This window comes from Protopterus annectens, chromosome 8.part0 (genome assembly GCF_019279795.1).
Source record: "Protopterus annectens isolate FY-2018-M chromosome 8.part0, PAN1.0, whole genome shotgun sequence".
Lineage (NCBI taxonomy): Eukaryota > Metazoa > Chordata > Ceratodontiformes > Protopteridae > Protopterus > Protopterus annectens.
In genome coordinates this window covers 327,114,788-327,132,338 of record NC_056741.1, presented here as the reverse complement: position 1 = coordinate 327,132,338, position 17,551 = coordinate 327,114,788, and the positions used below count along the sequence as shown (strand labels likewise).

At 40.6% G+C, this 17,551-nt stretch overlaps 1 protein-coding gene across 1 annotated transcript in view; it reads left to right on the top strand.

Moving 5' to 3' along the window:
* PDGFC (platelet derived growth factor C) overlaps nucleotides 1-17,551 on the top strand; it is a 2,060,917-nt gene that overhangs the window by 628,749 nt on the left and 1,414,617 nt on the right. The gene's annotated exons all lie outside the window — the stretch shown is intronic.

The following is a 17,551-nucleotide window of genomic DNA, read 5'->3' as shown; positions in this document are numbered from 1 at the left end:
GTTACTTATCCTTGGTGGATAGTGTTAACTTACCTCAAACCCCATTCTGTCTAGTTGCCATTCAAGCACATTTTTAAGCACTCAGATGTATGTTGCTCCCCCCCACCCCCTGACCCCATTCATTTTAATTGCCATTTATGCATGCTTTTAAAGAGTTATCTGGTTTCTAGTGCTTACCACACCTGACTACCATACTGTCTAAGTGCCACTCAGACATGCTTTTAAAGAATTATCCCTGTTGGCTAGTTGTCACCCCACCCATAACGTTGCAGGCTCTGCTCATTATTCTAGGGGTGTGTGGAAGTTTGATGCCACCCCAACCCACTGACATACATACAAATATATATACACACACTGAAGTAACTTACATGCCTCAGTAACTCCTCTGCTGCTACCGTTCGGGCAAACATATACTGTCATATTCAGCCCCATGCAGCCCCTCACATGCACTCATGTGCACACCTCCTAACACTACCTTAAAATTAAAATTCCCAGTACTTACCTCTTCCAAGATGGATAAATACAGCCTTTTGGCCATGCTCAGTACTGCAAGGTGCAAGGAGCAGCAGTGCTAATCTACATGGCCCAATGATTCATTGGTACTTAGTTACCTTCCTAGAGGCAGATCTGGTGGGGAGACCATATGACCATTTAGCATACATCTCTCCTGTGGATGGTCTCATTAGCATGTAACATGGCTGCGGAGACAGTCCAATGTGGTGCTGTACATCTCTGTGCAGAGGTACCATGGTAGGGCTGCTTCTGAATACCAAAAGGTTAGTGAAAATTGTACCTTGTGATAAGTTTTGTGAATCTGCACCATAGTCACAACAGGATCTGGTATGTTATACTACTACAAGAAAATTTTACAGCAATACAGCTGGCATGTGTATACACTACAGGATTTAAGGGATGTTTGCTAACAGAATATTGGACAAATGTAAATGTGAGCACTTGTAAAAAAAAGATGCAAGTGCAGGCTAGTGTTGTGGTGTAGAGTGATAAAAGACTAACTTTGACCAGGGAAACCTGGGTTTGGTAAGAGGCTTGGATGTCTGAAGTGCTGACAGGAATGGATGGGCCTGCCTATCTCAATGTGGAGTGTGTTTGCCAGGTATTCCCCCAATATAAATCCTGGTGTAGTTCAGGGACTTGAGGGGCATGGTCCAAGTAGGTGAAGGTGGGGTACACTGACTGAGCTTCTGCGGAGGTGGAGATTCTGTATTAGCGTGTCCCTATTGCACTCCAACCCTACAGACATTACCAGCAGATGGAGGGGGAGCTTGAACATAATCAGAGCAGTCCCAACTCTGCAAATGAGAGCCCCGCTTCGTTAGCCTGACCCACATTCTAGGAGGAAAGGAGGAACAGATGGGTTCATTAAGCATAGTAGACAGTGCAGCTAGATGGTCATAGGTACCTGGGCAAAAAGAAAAAAGAAGCAGGTATGTTGAGAAGAGGGTTTTATTAGGATCAATGAATGGGGAAGTATTGCTAAACAAAGTGAATATTATTCATCTATGTGCCACTTTGATGACTGGCCACAATAATCTTCACTGTTAAACTTTTGAATGAAATAGGTTTATGGAATATAGCAGGCCTGTGAGTGAATTGGTGTGACTCAGAGGGCCAAGAAGTCTTGAAAAATTATGATATAGTTACTTCTAGACACTTGTATGACAGATTTAGAACACAAATCCCGAAAGAACATAAATCTTGAAATAGTAAGATTATAGTGCAAGGAGACTACTAGACTTTCACATGTGTGTGTATATATAGCTGTACATTATATACAACGAGAGTATTTCAACAGGCTAAGACCAAATTAGAAAAAAAGTTAGATGAACAGGTATTGCCTGCATAGGAAACAGGGGATGCAGTGCTATTATGTGGGAACCTTAACACTAGAACCAGTTTATATAATAATGATTAATGAATGGTAAAGAGGAATTATGGAAGGAAGTCTAAAGCTGTAACAGTGAATATAAATGGATGTCAGTTAGTAAAACTGCATCTAAACATAATTTCTGCATAGACAAAGATTCAGGCATTCTTGGTAGCAACAGTGGTTTTTTATGTGTGTGTGTGTGTGTGTGTGTGTGTGTGTGTGTGTGTGTGTGTGTGTGTGTGTGTGTGTGTGTGTGTATATATATATATATATATATATATATATATATATATATATATATGTAAATATAAACAGCAAAACTTAGAGATATTTGAAAAATATAAAAAAGAAATATGGACATGGGAAAGAAAGAGAGATTTGATATGGTGCAGTATTTATGCAAAGGAGAAAGCCAAGTTGACTAATATAGAGAAGGCAGTCTCAAAGATATTCGAAGAGAAATATAGGCAAAGGCATCCAGATATAGAAAACTTTACAATATAAAAAATAAGAAGACTAAGAGGAAAAGTAGAAAAAGTGATTAGTAATAGAGAATTCAAAGAAATAGAAATTGAGGTTATGGAACAGTTGCAAAGAGAAGGATTCAGTGTAGTAAATCAAATACAGAAAGCACCACAACATGATAGAGCAATGGATATCCAAATTAAGGGGAAACCAGTGGAACAGGAAGCAATTGGTCAGGTGTCATATCAAGATATTTTAGAGCCTTCCACAGGAAACCAGTATAAACGTTCATTTGAAGTTAGACAGCAAAGAAAGGAATAGGAAACTGTGGAAACTCTGATGCAGTTAATGTTGAGGAGTGATAGGCCAGTGAGTTCCCATATGATAGAACAACGGATGACACAGGATGAAACTGAAGAGAATGTGCCACAGGAAGATGCTATAGAACTTTCTATAGAATGCCCGCAGGAAATGGAAAACAAGGGATGTGCCCCTCAGTATGGAAGAAAATGAGTTAAGAGAAGGGTTGCTTGATTTAATAGACAAAGACAGATATATCAAGATCAATGAGAGAAATAGACTGCAGAAGGTTAGTAAAACCCCAAAAGTCAGAAGTCTGATAAAACAAATAACCACAGTAATTAGGACTGTCCATAGAGATACATGCGATATAACAGAAGTAAACATAATATATTACAGTGCTGCTAAATTAATAACTGATAAAGTTCTACCACAGGAACTCAGGGTAGCGAGCAAAAAGAGGGAGCGAAAGTGAAGACCGTCATTGAAATATCAAACAGAGAAAACTATAAAGCAGCTAAGACAAGAAGTGTCATTGTTAGAAGATTATAGAAGAGGGAACAGATCAATAAAAATACTAAGAAAGATAGATGTGATAAAAGCAATGCGCAGTATTAGAACAGACCAGGATCTATTATGCACTATTGGAGATAACAAACTAAAAATTTCAAATCAGGCGGAGAGACTTAGAAGATATGAAAATAAATATAAGGGAAAAGCACAAAATAAGCAATTTATTGATGACCCAAAAAAGTTTTCTAGAGAATTAGGAAATAAGGTAAAAGGAACTGAAAGACTGCCAAAAAAAGGGGAAGTAGATACATTTTGGAGAAGTATCTATGAAGATCCTGTGGAACATAACAAAGATGCTAAATGGATAGAAGAAGTAAAAGAAAGAATAAGATGTTTAAAGGTACAAGATATGAAATGGGATGAAATAACAGCCAGAGAGATTGAAACAAAGTTGAGAAAAGCCTCTAACTGGAAAACCCCAGGCCCAGATGCAGTACCTAACTTTTGGCTTAAAGTATTAACTTCTTTGCACGAGGATTAAGCCATAAGTAAGAACTATTTATATTATATATGTGTGTGTGCCTTCTGTGGAAGATTGGGTGTCGGGCTGGCAATTCAACACCGTAAAACTCCACTGCCAATCATGATCCGCTGAGGCGACCCCTAACCGGGAAAAAGCCGAAAGAAGAAGAAGAAGTGTCCCACATTCATGGATAAAGGAGTGCTTAAAAATGTATAAGGTATACCCTACACTGATTGACTACATTAGAGTAACCATGAAACAGTGGCAGTCCACTTTGCAATTAAGCCATGATAAAGGACAGATTATTATCCCAGGGATAAAATTCAAAGGGAGATATTCCAGGGTGACTCTCTGTCACCGTTACTATTCTGCCTTGCCATTAATCTGTTTACTTAACAGCTTAGGCCATGACTACAATTTGGCTTCTAGAAAATTACAAAGTCTAATGACTTCTCATCTTCTCTTTGTCAGTGATTTAAAACTGTATAGCTCATCAGATGAGGAACTGAAAGCACAGCTGCAGGTTGTCAAAACTTTTTCAGGTGATATTGGAACGTCATTTGATAAATGTGCAAAAGCAACATTTAAAAAAGGAAAACTGCAGCACCAGGAAAACATCAGTTTGGGACAAGAATGTGATATAAAAGAACTTGAGCAAGAGGGAGTATCTAAATACTTGGGAACTGATGAAGGATCAGCAATAAAACATGAACAAATGCGAATAAAGCTCAGTAAGGAATACTTTAGAAGATTTAAATTAATCCTGAAAACAGCATTCACATCTAGGAACAAGATCCAGGTCATAAATCAATTTGCTCTTCCTGTCCTAACGTATAGTTTTGGAGTGACTGACTGACCCCAAAAAGTGTTGGATAGATTGGATATTAAAAAAGAAGGATGCTTCATGCTCACCAAATGATTTATAAAAAATCAGCGTATACCAAGATTATATATTCCCCATTCTGAAGGAGGTATGGTCCTCCTTGAAATTGATTACATGTATAGGTCTGCTATTATGGAACTGCACACATATCTACTGACCTCACAAGACCCACATGCAGTGAAAGTTTTGAAACATGAGAAGAATAAATCTAAGATGACATCTCTGCTTAATTTAGCAGAAGCATATCAACATCAACCAGGAATGGAAATCAAACCAGAAGTGGATAAAAATCAGGCAGCAACTGAATGTGCTAAAAAACAAAAGAAAGAATATAAGGTGAAGGACCAAATGAAAAGGCAAGTAATGTGGAAAAAACGTAAATATAGTTGCAAGTATAGAAAACTTCTGGAAGAGCCTCATGTTGATCAAGAAGGAACGCAGGAATGATTAAGCAGAGGTGAATTCACATCAAGAAATGAAAGGTTAATATTGGCAGCCCAAGATAGTGGGCTACAGACACTCTGGTTTACAAAGTCCATTGAACATGTGGGAGAAACAGACATATGTAGGTTTTGTAAAACCGAATTGGAAACAGTCACACAGTTGCTGGTTGCGACGCACTAATGGTAAAGGGACTGTATACTGAAAGGCATAATAATGTGGCGAGACTGTTACACTGGAGATTGTGCAAACATTATGGTATCAAAGTGGCTGAAAAACACTGGAAGCATGAGCCACAAAGAATCATAGAAAATAATGAAGCTTATATCACATGGGATCACCCAATACCAACAGTTCAAAAGATAGATGCTAGAAAACCGGATATAGTGGTCCAAGAAAAGAAGACAAAAGTAGCATTGAGCATTGAAATTGCTACACTTAGTGACTACAATGTTTTGCGTACAGAGAGACGCAAAGTCATAAAATACCGGGATCTGCAGGCAGAAATGAGAACCATGTGGAAGAAAGACACCCAGACAGTTCAAATAGTAGTAGGAGCAACTGGTCTTATAAAAAAGAATTTCCAAACGTATTTAGATATGTGACCATTTCATGTAACACTGTACGAATTGCAGAAGGAGTCATTACTGGGTACATTGCGAGTGCTGCAAAGAGCACTTTTGGCTAACATCAAAGAGTGAAACAATACTAATTTCATGAACTTTAATTGTACTTTGGCTTAGGAATGGGGTTCATTCCTGTCATGGTATTAGAAACCCAAAAGACTTGGAGAAATTAAACACCACAGAAGGCATATAGACACACACACACACACACACACACACACACACACACACACACACACACACACACACATATATATATATATATATATATATATATATATATATGGATTCACTTTAGAAGCTCGAAATACTGAAATATCGAAATTCAGTATTTTGAGCCCATAAAGTAGAATCCTAAAAACAACGAACCCTCAGAAGTGCGAAATTCAAAACCTCGCACACCGGAGATTGTGAATTAGCACTTCCGTTCTTTCGCTGTGGTTGTGGATTCAGGTTAGTGTACATTTGTTAAGGGTTTTGGGTAGGGGCTGTGGTGTGTGTTAGTGTGTTTTGCTGCTGTGATGTGTGTGCGCGAGGAGAATGTAGCTTGTGTGGTGGTGTTTTGTGTGTGTTTGTATGCAGTGCGACTTTAGAGTTAGAATATTTAAGTGGGGGGGTGTAGTGGTGGGTGTAGGGGGCTTGCTCCCCTGCTTTTATGTAGTAGAGAGCTTGGGTTTGTGTGTGGGGAGGAAGGTGTGTGTGTGTGTGTGTGTGTGTGTGTGTGTGTGTGTGTGTGTGTGTGTGTGTGTGTGTGTGTGTGTGTGTGTGTGTGTGTGTGTGAAGTAGAAGCACTAATTCAAAATCTCTGGTGTGCGAGATTCTGAATTTCTCGCTTCTGAGTTTTCATTGTTTTCATGTTTCGACTTTATAGCCTTGAAATACTGGATTTCGATATTTCACTATTTCGAGGATGTAAAGTGAATCCATATATATATATATATATATATATATATATATATATATATATATGTATACATGCACACACATGTGTGTGTGTGTATATATATATATATATATATATATATATATATATATATCTACAGCAACAAATAATCACTTATACAATTGTACCCCAGAATTATGTCAGCAATTATTACTGCATATTGACATTAAAACAGAAAGTGATCAATTCTCATTAAGCCTTGTAGTGGGACCCAGAGAGTTATAAACATTTTATGATAAATCAGCACTGAGGTCATCAAACTCCTTCACAGTATCAGCTTGGTGGCATAAGGGATAAGGCCCTGGTTGTGGTCCAGTGTCATGAGTTTGATTAGTGACTTGGGTGCCTGACAGAGCTAGCAGGGAAGGATGGACATTCTCATCCTTGTGGAATGGTGGTGTGACAGACCATGGAGTAAGGATGGTAGGTCAGCTCAACAAAACACCTACTGGTAGAAGCCTTCTCAATGGATGTGTAGATGAGTGCACCCACTTGAGGAAGGCATTGTGGGTATCAGATGTGATGTAGGTTGCACATCTCACCAGAGCAGGGAAATGGTTAGGGTAATTAGAAATCTTTTAATAGCCTGAATACCAACAAGTGGACAAGCACTCCTCGTGGTTGCCTGAATGGCTTGTGATGCACCCTCCCATGGTTTCAAGTGGTCTATATTATTTTATCGAAACTCCATTTCCACGAATACCTATTCATCGAAGCCTATTCAGCGAACTACCCTTTTATCAAATGCACAAATCAGCGAATGTTTTCCCAGGTAACTAATTTAGTAGGCCAACATACTGAGCAATACACACTGCAGTATAAGAAACCTATACCTCCCAATGAGGTGGGCTGCTCCCCGCCCCCCTTACTTATATGTACCAACTACAATATCACACTACAGTGGGGAAAAGGGCAAATTTACATATTTTGGCCAGCTAATTCAGTGGCCTGGGAAAAAAGTTCACTCATCTGAATGTTCGATAAAAGGACGTTCACTGAATAGGGGTCAATGAATAGGTATTTTTGGAAATGGAGTTTCAGTGAACTAGTATAGACCCAGTTCAAGTGCATCTTCATCACAAGAGAATAAATGGGATTAAATTTGTAGGAAGAAGCATGATCTTTAGCTGACACAGATGCAAAAAGAACCTAGAAATATATTTCCTTGCACTGCTATGAAAGAGTATTGGCTTATTTTATTTTATTTTGCTTATCAGGTAAGTGAACTGGTCAGCTGACCCTTTTCCGTGGCCTTAGCTCGCAGAAGAAAACATAATGCAGCATATAGCAAATACAATACAAAATACAGAGTAAAGAAAATTAATACAAGGAGTAGTTGGAATCAGAATTTTAATGTTTAATATCATTATTAGTACATCTTATTGTACTTGTTTAGAAGAGATTTCCAAAGATAAACAGCAATGGAAGTATAAATATGCAAAATACTAACATTTTAAAGAGTAGAATTTCTGTAGGGATAAAGAAAAATTCAAGCATTAAAAAGTAATATTTTGTACAACTTTATCTATTTACATACTTATATTGATGCAGTATGCCATTTAAAAAGGAATTTAAAGTGAAAACAAGGCAGGCCAAGAACTGAGCCCCTATGGTACACCTGACTTAATATGAGTATTGGTAGAGACAATTAATTGTTCCATCCTTAATTATTTTTTTGTGTTACAGTAATTAGTTCAAGAGTGTCATGTGAAGTGTTTATGTTGAAAGATGTTTAGCAGTTCAGAAAACCAGACAGTGTCAAAGACCTTGAAGATGTCTATTGCAAGACCATCTATGCAATTCCAGTCAGACATATTTAGTATGGTATGATTGTGTAGCTTAACATGAAACACATGAATACCACAACTGCAAATAAATCCATTCTGGCAGTTTAACAGCTTGTACTAGATAAAGTAGTCTAGAGCCTATTTACGCCAAACCTTTCAACCATTCTACTGAATTTCAACGAAACTGAGACAGGACAATTGTTGTTTAAGGAATCTTTGAGGTCTCCTTTTTGTACTGAAGAACAATTACTTCCTTCCATTGGGAAGGCAAATAATTTTGTCAAGCAGAAAGACTGGAAATAAATGAGAGAGGAGTGGCAATAGAGGCAGCAACCACAACAATTGTATTTTGTTGTAGGCTGTCTACAGGAGGTGAGCTGTGGTTCCTTACTGAGTTTTAGAGCTTGCAAGATCAGAATACAGAGGTCTGAAGGTGGGGTGGGGGGGAGTATAACTAAACGAGTTGTGGAACTGAGTAGTAGTAATAATACAAAAAGAAGATGGTTAAGTAGACAGGTGAAAACTGAAGGTATATATTTTACAGAATCAGATATAAGGATATTATGTATCATTCATAGAAAATATGGAATGATGCAAAAAATGGCAATGTTTCTTTGATAAGGTGAAAGATACAATCAAAATGTGGAGTTAACACAACTTTTGCAAAAGAAATGCATGTGGTTAATGGGACTCTCAAGTGCATGTTAAGTTTATTTGGAATCATTGATACATGTGCAAGAGCAAAAAAATATACACATTTACATTTTTTGTATACTTGGGAATGTCAATTAAACCCGGGGGGGGGGTGTAAAAAATGAAAAAGGGAAGCACACAATATGTATATCTGGTAGATTTTCTGACCTCATTAAGTACAGGTTAGAAATTAGTTAAGGCGTTTATACATAAAGAAAGTTCACTGGGTAGAATTGTGAGAAAGAAATTTGACATGTTTGGGAATGCATTAATAATGAGAAGAAAAGAGAGATGATTGAACAAGGTGAAATATTAGAATATTATATGGTGGAAAATTAAGTAAACTTGGAAACAGCAAGAAAAGTTTGGTGCAGTAGATTAATGAACGGTTACTTTGACACTCCATGGAAGAAAAAAACAATTAATAGAAAGGAGTAATAACAAGACAAATAAGATATAAGGGAGTAAGTAAATAAATAAGGTAAATTCTTTTTAATGTCTTCATAAATTGCATATGAAAGCAAATATGAAATATAAGTATGTGGAGGAAAGGAAGTGTATGAGACAAGGCTGAAAGGATCATAAAATAACTACACATATATTTGTAAAGTATAAGCCATTAAAGAAAATTGGGAAAAAGAGGCATGTATATTTAAGACTGGAAAATTAAAGAAAGTGACATTATATATCATTACATATGGATTATATGAATATGCTAGAGATGCTAAAAATATTTTTGAAATGTAAACTCCAACCAAAGTAGCTTACTCTCTGGCTATGGATAAGGAACAGAGAGCTGCCATTCACTGAATATTGTACACATTATTGTAAATGTAGTGCATTATTGAAAGGGTGATGCTTGGTGGAAGAATAAGTAATATATAATATTTTTTTTATCCTTTTGTTGAGAGTGTTAGTCCCACTAGACTTGTGGTCTTCTTTCGGGGGAACCCAAGGTAGCATTATACTACTGGGGGAAATTTCACAAGGGCATTGGGGAACATACCATACCCTTGTGTGATGCCGTGCACTGGCCCAAAAATCAAAGAGCCTCAAGCCTCACCACTAATACCAGTGAGGGGCGTCCATATAGGGAAAAGATAATAAATACACACACTGTAAAGTACAATTTCCCTTAAGAGCACGCAGAGATCACAATCAGTCTGGGGCTGGTTTCTCTCTTTCTCTCCAGGTCCCCATTAAGACTCCCCACTGGCACAGCTATATGGGTCCAGATATCAGCCTAGTGGGCAAGCTAAAACCTCCATCACACTCTCTGTCCAACCATTGCTTTGTGTCCCTACCCAAGTAGCTGACACACATACACTTTGAGATAAGAGTTATATACAACCACACAGACACTCCTGGGGAAGGCTGGCACAGGTTCTCCAGCTGTGCCCCTTTTACCCAGACTATACGGTAGTACCACTTGCCACTACCCACTAATATTTAGTAGCTACTAAAAGGCCCTTATGAAAGGGTGTCTAATTATACTGTGCAATATTATTATCCAAATAGTAAGTGCAACTGAACAGTCAAGGCTTATTGGAGTGGCTTGGCCAGTATCACTATGTGCATGCAATGTACTCTAGAGCTTAAATTGTCTCTACACAAAACAGCCCCAATTGAAAGGTTTAAAAATATTTAATAATAAATAATAAAAACACAAGACAATACTTTTTACTACACAATGCTAGTCAAGAGTTCAGAGATCACATAGAAATACCTAAAATAATATAGTAGAAAAGTTCTGACATCAATACAGAAAAAAAAATCTAATCTTCCTAGTTCTTAGCTACATCTAAGAGAAAACAGTTCTAAAATGAACTTATGTATAGAACACAGGCAGAGTGCTGGTGAATTGGATGTTCTCAAGACAAATTCTAAATGCCCTCATTCTTTCTGTCCTTAAATTGATAATACAGTACCACTGATTAATTTCAGATTACATCATTTCTTTCTGGTTCCTAGGCTAACAGAAACTCAGAGGTTAATAGCCCTTTTGATCTTGCAGCTGGTCAGGAAGCGAGAGCAATAAAAGAAATTATACATTTAAATTCTAGCCATCAACTCTGTCCTCAAAACAGTAGGCAGAATGCCTCCCTCTAGACATCTCGGCTCCGAGTTTTAGATCAAAGAATTTCACAATGCTTGACTTATCAGATTTCCTACAGCAGAGTGCACTGTTGTTACATTTTTTTCAGTTTAACATCCAATACAGTCTTTTCACATTTAAGAGAGCAAGCCTGTGGCTTACATTAATATTTACAAATGACAGAATTATCTACAAAATTCTGTCTAGCTATGCTGGCAGCCTTTACCTATCTTCACCCCCCCCCCCGGAGAACTCAAGCTAGTTTTTCAAGTGACCCTTGAGAAACCTTGCTTGAAATGGTTAGTTCTATCTGAGTAAACCTTACCCCATTCCCTATCTTGAGAGCCCATCTGCATTGGCATTACTAATCCCACTGTGGTGCTGCACTGACATATCATATGCTTGCAACCATAGGCTCCATCTTAACAACTTGTTGTTTTGCTGGCTGGCTCTGTTTAACCATGTTAGGGGATTGTGATCTGTCACTACAGTGAATTTTCTTCCATACAGATAAGGCTGAAGTTTCTGCAGTGCCCACACTATGGCTAGACATTCTTTTTCTACAGCTGCATAGCATTCCTCCCTGGGCTGGAGCCTACAACTGAGATAAACCACTGGGTGCTCTTTTCCCTCTGAAGAAATCTTGCTAAGTACAGCCCCCACCCCATGGTTCAAAGCATCCACCTGTACAACAAATTATTTGCTGTAATATGGACTGGCTAATACAGGTGGTCCTCCCAAAGCTTCTTTAAGCTTCTGGAATGCCTGCTCACATGCCGTGGTCCACACTACCTTATCTGGCCTGTTTTTCCTTGTCAGGTCTGTGAGGGGAGCAGCTATGGTACTATAACTAGGGACAAACTTTCTGTAGTACCCTGCTGTCCCTAAGAAAGCCCTCACCTGCTTTTTGGTAACAGGTGCAGGCCATGCCTGAATGGCTTCTACTTTGGCAGGTTCTGGCCTGATCTTACCACTTCCCACTCTATGTCCCATGTAGGAGACCTCTGCCCTACCCACCTGACATTTGCTGGGCTTAATGGTCAACCCTGCACTCTGTAGTCTGTCCAGCACCTCCCTGACATGTTGAAGGTGCTCTTGCCAGGAATGGCTGTAGATGGCAATATCATCTAGGTAAGCAAGTGTAAACCCTCCTGCTCTTGCTAGGATATGATCTACCAGCCTCTGGAAAATTGCTAGGGCATTGTTTATCCCAAAAGGCATCTTTGTGAACTCATACAAGCCAAAAGGAGTCCAAAAGGCTGACTTCTCTCTAGTAGTGGGTGTCAAGGGCACCTGCCAGTAACCCTTGGTAAATCAATAGTTGTAAGATATTTAGCCCCACCCAGCTGCTCTAGGGCCTCATCTGTCCTAGGCATGGGGTAAGCATCTGACTCTGTGTGACTATTTAGTTTCCTGTAGACCACACAGAAACTGGTGCTGCCATCCTTCTTTGGTACCAGCACTGGGGAGGCCTGGGGACTGTTGGTCTCTTGAATTACCCCTAGTTCCAACATCTCCTGTATCTCCTCCCTCAGAGTATTTTTGACTCTCTCAGGCACCCTATAAGGGGCCTGCCTAATAGGCCTTTGGGGTCCTGTATCCACCTGGTGCTGCACCAGGTGGGTGCACCCAGGTTTCCCAGTGAACATGTCCCCAAATGTCTAGAACACAGCTCAGATTTCTCAAACCTGGGTAGGAGATAGCTGCTGCAACATTGCTACCCCTTGCACTGATGTGTCAGTCTGAGCCTCACTGCGGAGATCAGTCACCAGATCTCCCTCAGACTCCTCCTGCAATCCACTGCAAATGCTCAGCACAAGGGCCTCCCTATCATGGTAAGGTTTCATCATGTTAACATGGTATAATTTGTGCCCCTGCCTCCTGCCTAGCAGTTCCACCACATAGTTACCTTCCTTACCACCTTGTAGGGTTCCTCCCAAGCTGCTTGCAGCTTGTTATGTCTGACAGGAAGGAGAACCATTACCTGCTGCCTACAGCGTACTCTCTAGCTCAAGCATTCCTGTCATACCATACCTTTTTCTGTTGTTGGGCTACTGCCAGGTTCTCCTGGACCAAGCCCATGAGTTCTCTGAGCCTTGTCCTGAGGTTTAGGACATATGCCACAACATACTCCTTGTGATATTTACACTCACCGTCCCACTCATCTCAAATTAAATCTAGAGGTCCCCTCACTCTGTGCCCATACAGTAACTCAAAGGGTGAAAAACCTGTGGATTCCTGGGGAACCTCTCTGTAAGCAAACAACAGATGGGGCAAACATTTGTCCCACTCCCTCTTAAACTTGTCTGCAAATGCCTGTAGCAATGACTTGATTGTAGAGTTTAACCTCTCAACAAGACCATTAGTCTGGGTATGGTAGGGCATGGCCTTCAGGTACTTCACCCCACAGGACTTCCACAGACAAGCCAGCAGGTCTGACATGAAATTGACATCTCTGTCAGTCAGTATTTCTTTTGGGAACTCTACCCTGCTGAAAATCTCTAACAAAGCATTTGCCACCTTTTCTACCTCAATGGAGGACAAAGCCACTGCCTCAAGGTATCCAATAGCATAATTCACTACCACTAAGATATACTTTTTCCCTGTGGAACTTGGGGTACTCAGAGGCCCCACAATATCCATAGCTACAATCTGAAATGGCTCCTGAATCACAGGCAAAGGCATCAAAGGAGCTCTCATCTTGTCTCCTGCCTTGCCCACCTTTCCACACTGCTCACAGGTCTTGCAGTACCCAGTTACATCTCTGGAAATTCCAGGCAAAGAGAAGTTCTGCATAATATGTCTCTTTGTATGTTTTATGTCCATATGGCCTGTAAAGGGAATATCATGGGCTATGGCTAGAAGCACCAGATGGTAGGCTCTAGGCACTACCAAGTGCTGTAACCTCTCACTTTCTAACCCTCCCTCAGGGGTCCACTCTCTATAGAGTAAAACTTTTTCCCAGTATACAGAATCCCTCTTCCCTTGAGAATCAGGTGCCTCTGTAGCTACCTGCCTCAGGCCTTGCATTGTAGGGTCTGATTGCTGGGTCTCTCTCAGCTCTCTCTTTGTAACCCTTTCCAGCTCCCCTTCTACAGGAAGTCTAGCATCCTCTGACAGTGGTGCCTCACTGTCAGCCTGGGTACTACTACTCATCTCTACCTTTGTAGTCACTCTATCCAAGGGAACATCAGTACCCACAAGCAGCTGTGGCTCACCTTCAGTCTCACTGGTACAGTGTAGCTTCCTCCCTGAAGTAACCACCTCACCAGTCCTGGCTCCAAGTGTGTGGTTTGTCTGGGTCTCCCCAGGCTACCAGACCCACATGCTTGTCTGGAAGCCTGACTGCATGTAGCTGCATTAACACATAGTACTGCCTCACCCAAATCCTTCCCTATCAGGACATCTGCAGGATGGTAGTTCAGCACCCCTGTTCTCTCAAGACAACCTACTATTGGCATTTTGTCTTCCCCACTTACTGGCTCCCTCACCTTTTGTTCCCCATCTTGCTTCCTTGGACATCTGTGTGCCACATGACCCCACTGGTTGCATTCAAAACATTTGACCCTAGGTCCTGGATGTATATCTGGACTAGTGGCTTCCCCTGCTAGTGGCAGATTCTGTATGGGTAGTCTGTGCTGCCCAGTATGGGTTCGTTTTCATCCATGAGCTGTACTGGGGGTCCCTTTCCTGTGCAGGGATGCCCTGCTTGCTAGGTATAGGTCACCCTTCTTCCCCAACTCATCTAAAGTAGGGCATTGTCTATCAGCTAACCAGATCCTCATGTCCTCAGGCAAAGTGCTAAGGGCTTTTTCCCTCACCAAAAGGTCTGCCAGTCCTTCAAACATGGTGACCTGACATCCACTCACCCACCTATGAAAATAAGTGCTCAGTTCAACAACATATTTACACACACTTTCATCTGCCTTGCTTCTATGCTCATGAAACTTTTTCCTATACATTTCAGGTATTAACTTAAAACATTCTAACAAGCAGTTCTTAACAGTAGTATAATCAAAACATTCCTAATCAGAAATTTTAGACAACACAATTACAGCTTTACCATGGAGTGGGGGGGGGGTCAGGAACCGTACCCAGAACCTTTGGTCAACATCATACTGTTTACATACCCTCTCAAATACATGAATGAAACTATCAAAATTATCTCCCTCTGTAAACTGTGGAAAAAATTTACTGATCTTTTGTGCTTCTGGTATCCAGTTACTCCCTTCCCCATTACCTCCATGACCCTGGCGAAGAGTCAGCATCTCCTTTTCATGCTGCCTCTGCCTTTCCTTTTCATCAGCTTTCAGGCATAGCAGTTTCTCATTCTCCTCAGCCTGCAAATGCCACAGTTTCTCATTGTCCTCACTCTGTAGACGCCTCAGTCTCTCTGCTGCTTCTTTTTCCAAATGCCTGGTCTCCAACTCAAGTCTCTTTAGCTCCAGATGGATTTTTAAGTCCTCTGCAGAAAGGTTGAGCTGTCCATTCTCTGAGTGTGGTACATCTCCACTGCCATTCTGATCATCCTCCTGGTTGCTGTTTTCTGATGCAGCTGTGACCAAAGCTGCAATCATGTTTGGCTTAGTCAGGTTTACATGCACCAATCCCTTAGCCTGACACATCTCAGCCAGCTGGCTCTTTGACAGCTTTCCGTACTCCTCTGCTAGCATGCTTGCCTGCTCTCCTTGACTAACTAAGCTAACAAAAGAAATAAAATAGTTGTGATCTGAACTCTGAGCATTCACTGCGTGGCTGATTTAGAGTACAAAAACACCTTCAGTGATCACTGTACACAAGCTACAAGAACTCACACTACCTACACCACTACAAGCCAGTTAGTATTTGCCAACCAATTAATATGTGGTGTGGATATTCCACCACTGCCAGACAATTAATATGTGATGCCGGTGCACTGGCCCAGAAATCAGTGAGCTTCAATCCTCACCACTAACACCAGTGAGGAGTGTTCATATAGGGAAAGGATAATAAATACACACACAGTAAAGTACAATTTCCCTTAAGAGCACACAGAGATCACAGTCAGTCTGGGGCTGGTTTCTCCCTTTCTCTCCAGGTCCCCAATAAGACTCCCCACTGGCACAGCTATAGGGTCCAGATCTCAGCCTAGTGGGCAAGCTAAAACCTCCAGCACCCTCTCTGTCCAATCAATGCTTTGTGTCCCTGCCCAAGTAGCTGACACACACACTTTGAGATAAGAGTTATATACAACCACACAGACACTCTTGGGGAAGGCTGGCACAGGTTCTCCAGCTGTGCCCCTTTTACCCAGACTATACGTTAGTACCAATTGCCATTACCCACTAATATTTAGCAGCTACTAAAAGGCTCTTATGAAAGGGTGTCCAATTATACTGTGCAATATTATTATCCAAATGGTAAGTGCAACTGAACAGTCAAGGCTTATTGGAGTGGCTTGGCCAGTATCACTATATATATGCAATGAACTCTAGAGCTTAAATTATTTCTACACAAAACAGCCCCAGTTGAAAGGTTTAAAAAGATTTAATTGTTTGTTTGTTTGTGTCTTTCGGCTTTTCCCGGTTAGGGGTCACCACAGCAGAACTCCGGTCCGCTAATGATTGGTAGTTGATTTTTACGTGCCGAGTTACCAGCCCTGACGCACAACCATTAACAAAGGTACGCCCATTCACGCATGTCTCCACGCAGAAGATGCTCTAGCTGTGAATCGAACCGGACAGCGTCTTACTGTGAGGTGACAATGCTACCGCAGCACCACCACCGTGGACCTGTTTAAAAATATTTAATAATAAATAATAAAAACACAAGACAATACTTCTTACTACACAGTGCTAGTCAAAAGTTCAGAGATCACAGAGAAATACTTAAAATAATACAGTAGAAAATTTCTGACATCAATACAGAAAACAACTAATCTAATCTTACCAGTTCCTAGCTATATCTAAGAGAAAACACAGTTCTAAAATAAACTTACACATAGAACACAGGCAGAGTGCTGGTGAGTTGGATGATGTTCTTTGTGTTTCACTGTTGCAGTCATTACATTTGGGTTATCTGCCTGCAGGTAGCCCTCAGCCGGCCTGAATACCAGAGTCTTGGATACCTGCTTCGGATGCTGTCTCTTCTTCCATGATGTCAGGTCATCAGGGGTATAAAACATGCAGTCGATGCCATTACATCAGTCTTTCTTGCTGCACGGTGCCTGAAGCAGAAGCAGTTCGCAAGTGCCGGTCGGCCGAATCCTAAAATTTTAATGTTCGAATTTCAGAACCGAAGTCTTCAAAAAAGCTAAGTACCCCGTTGGGGATCCTTTTTCTTGCTCTTAACCGATGTCAGTAAAAGCTAACAATTGTCGTACCTGTGGAAAGAAAATACCTCATAAAGATTTTAA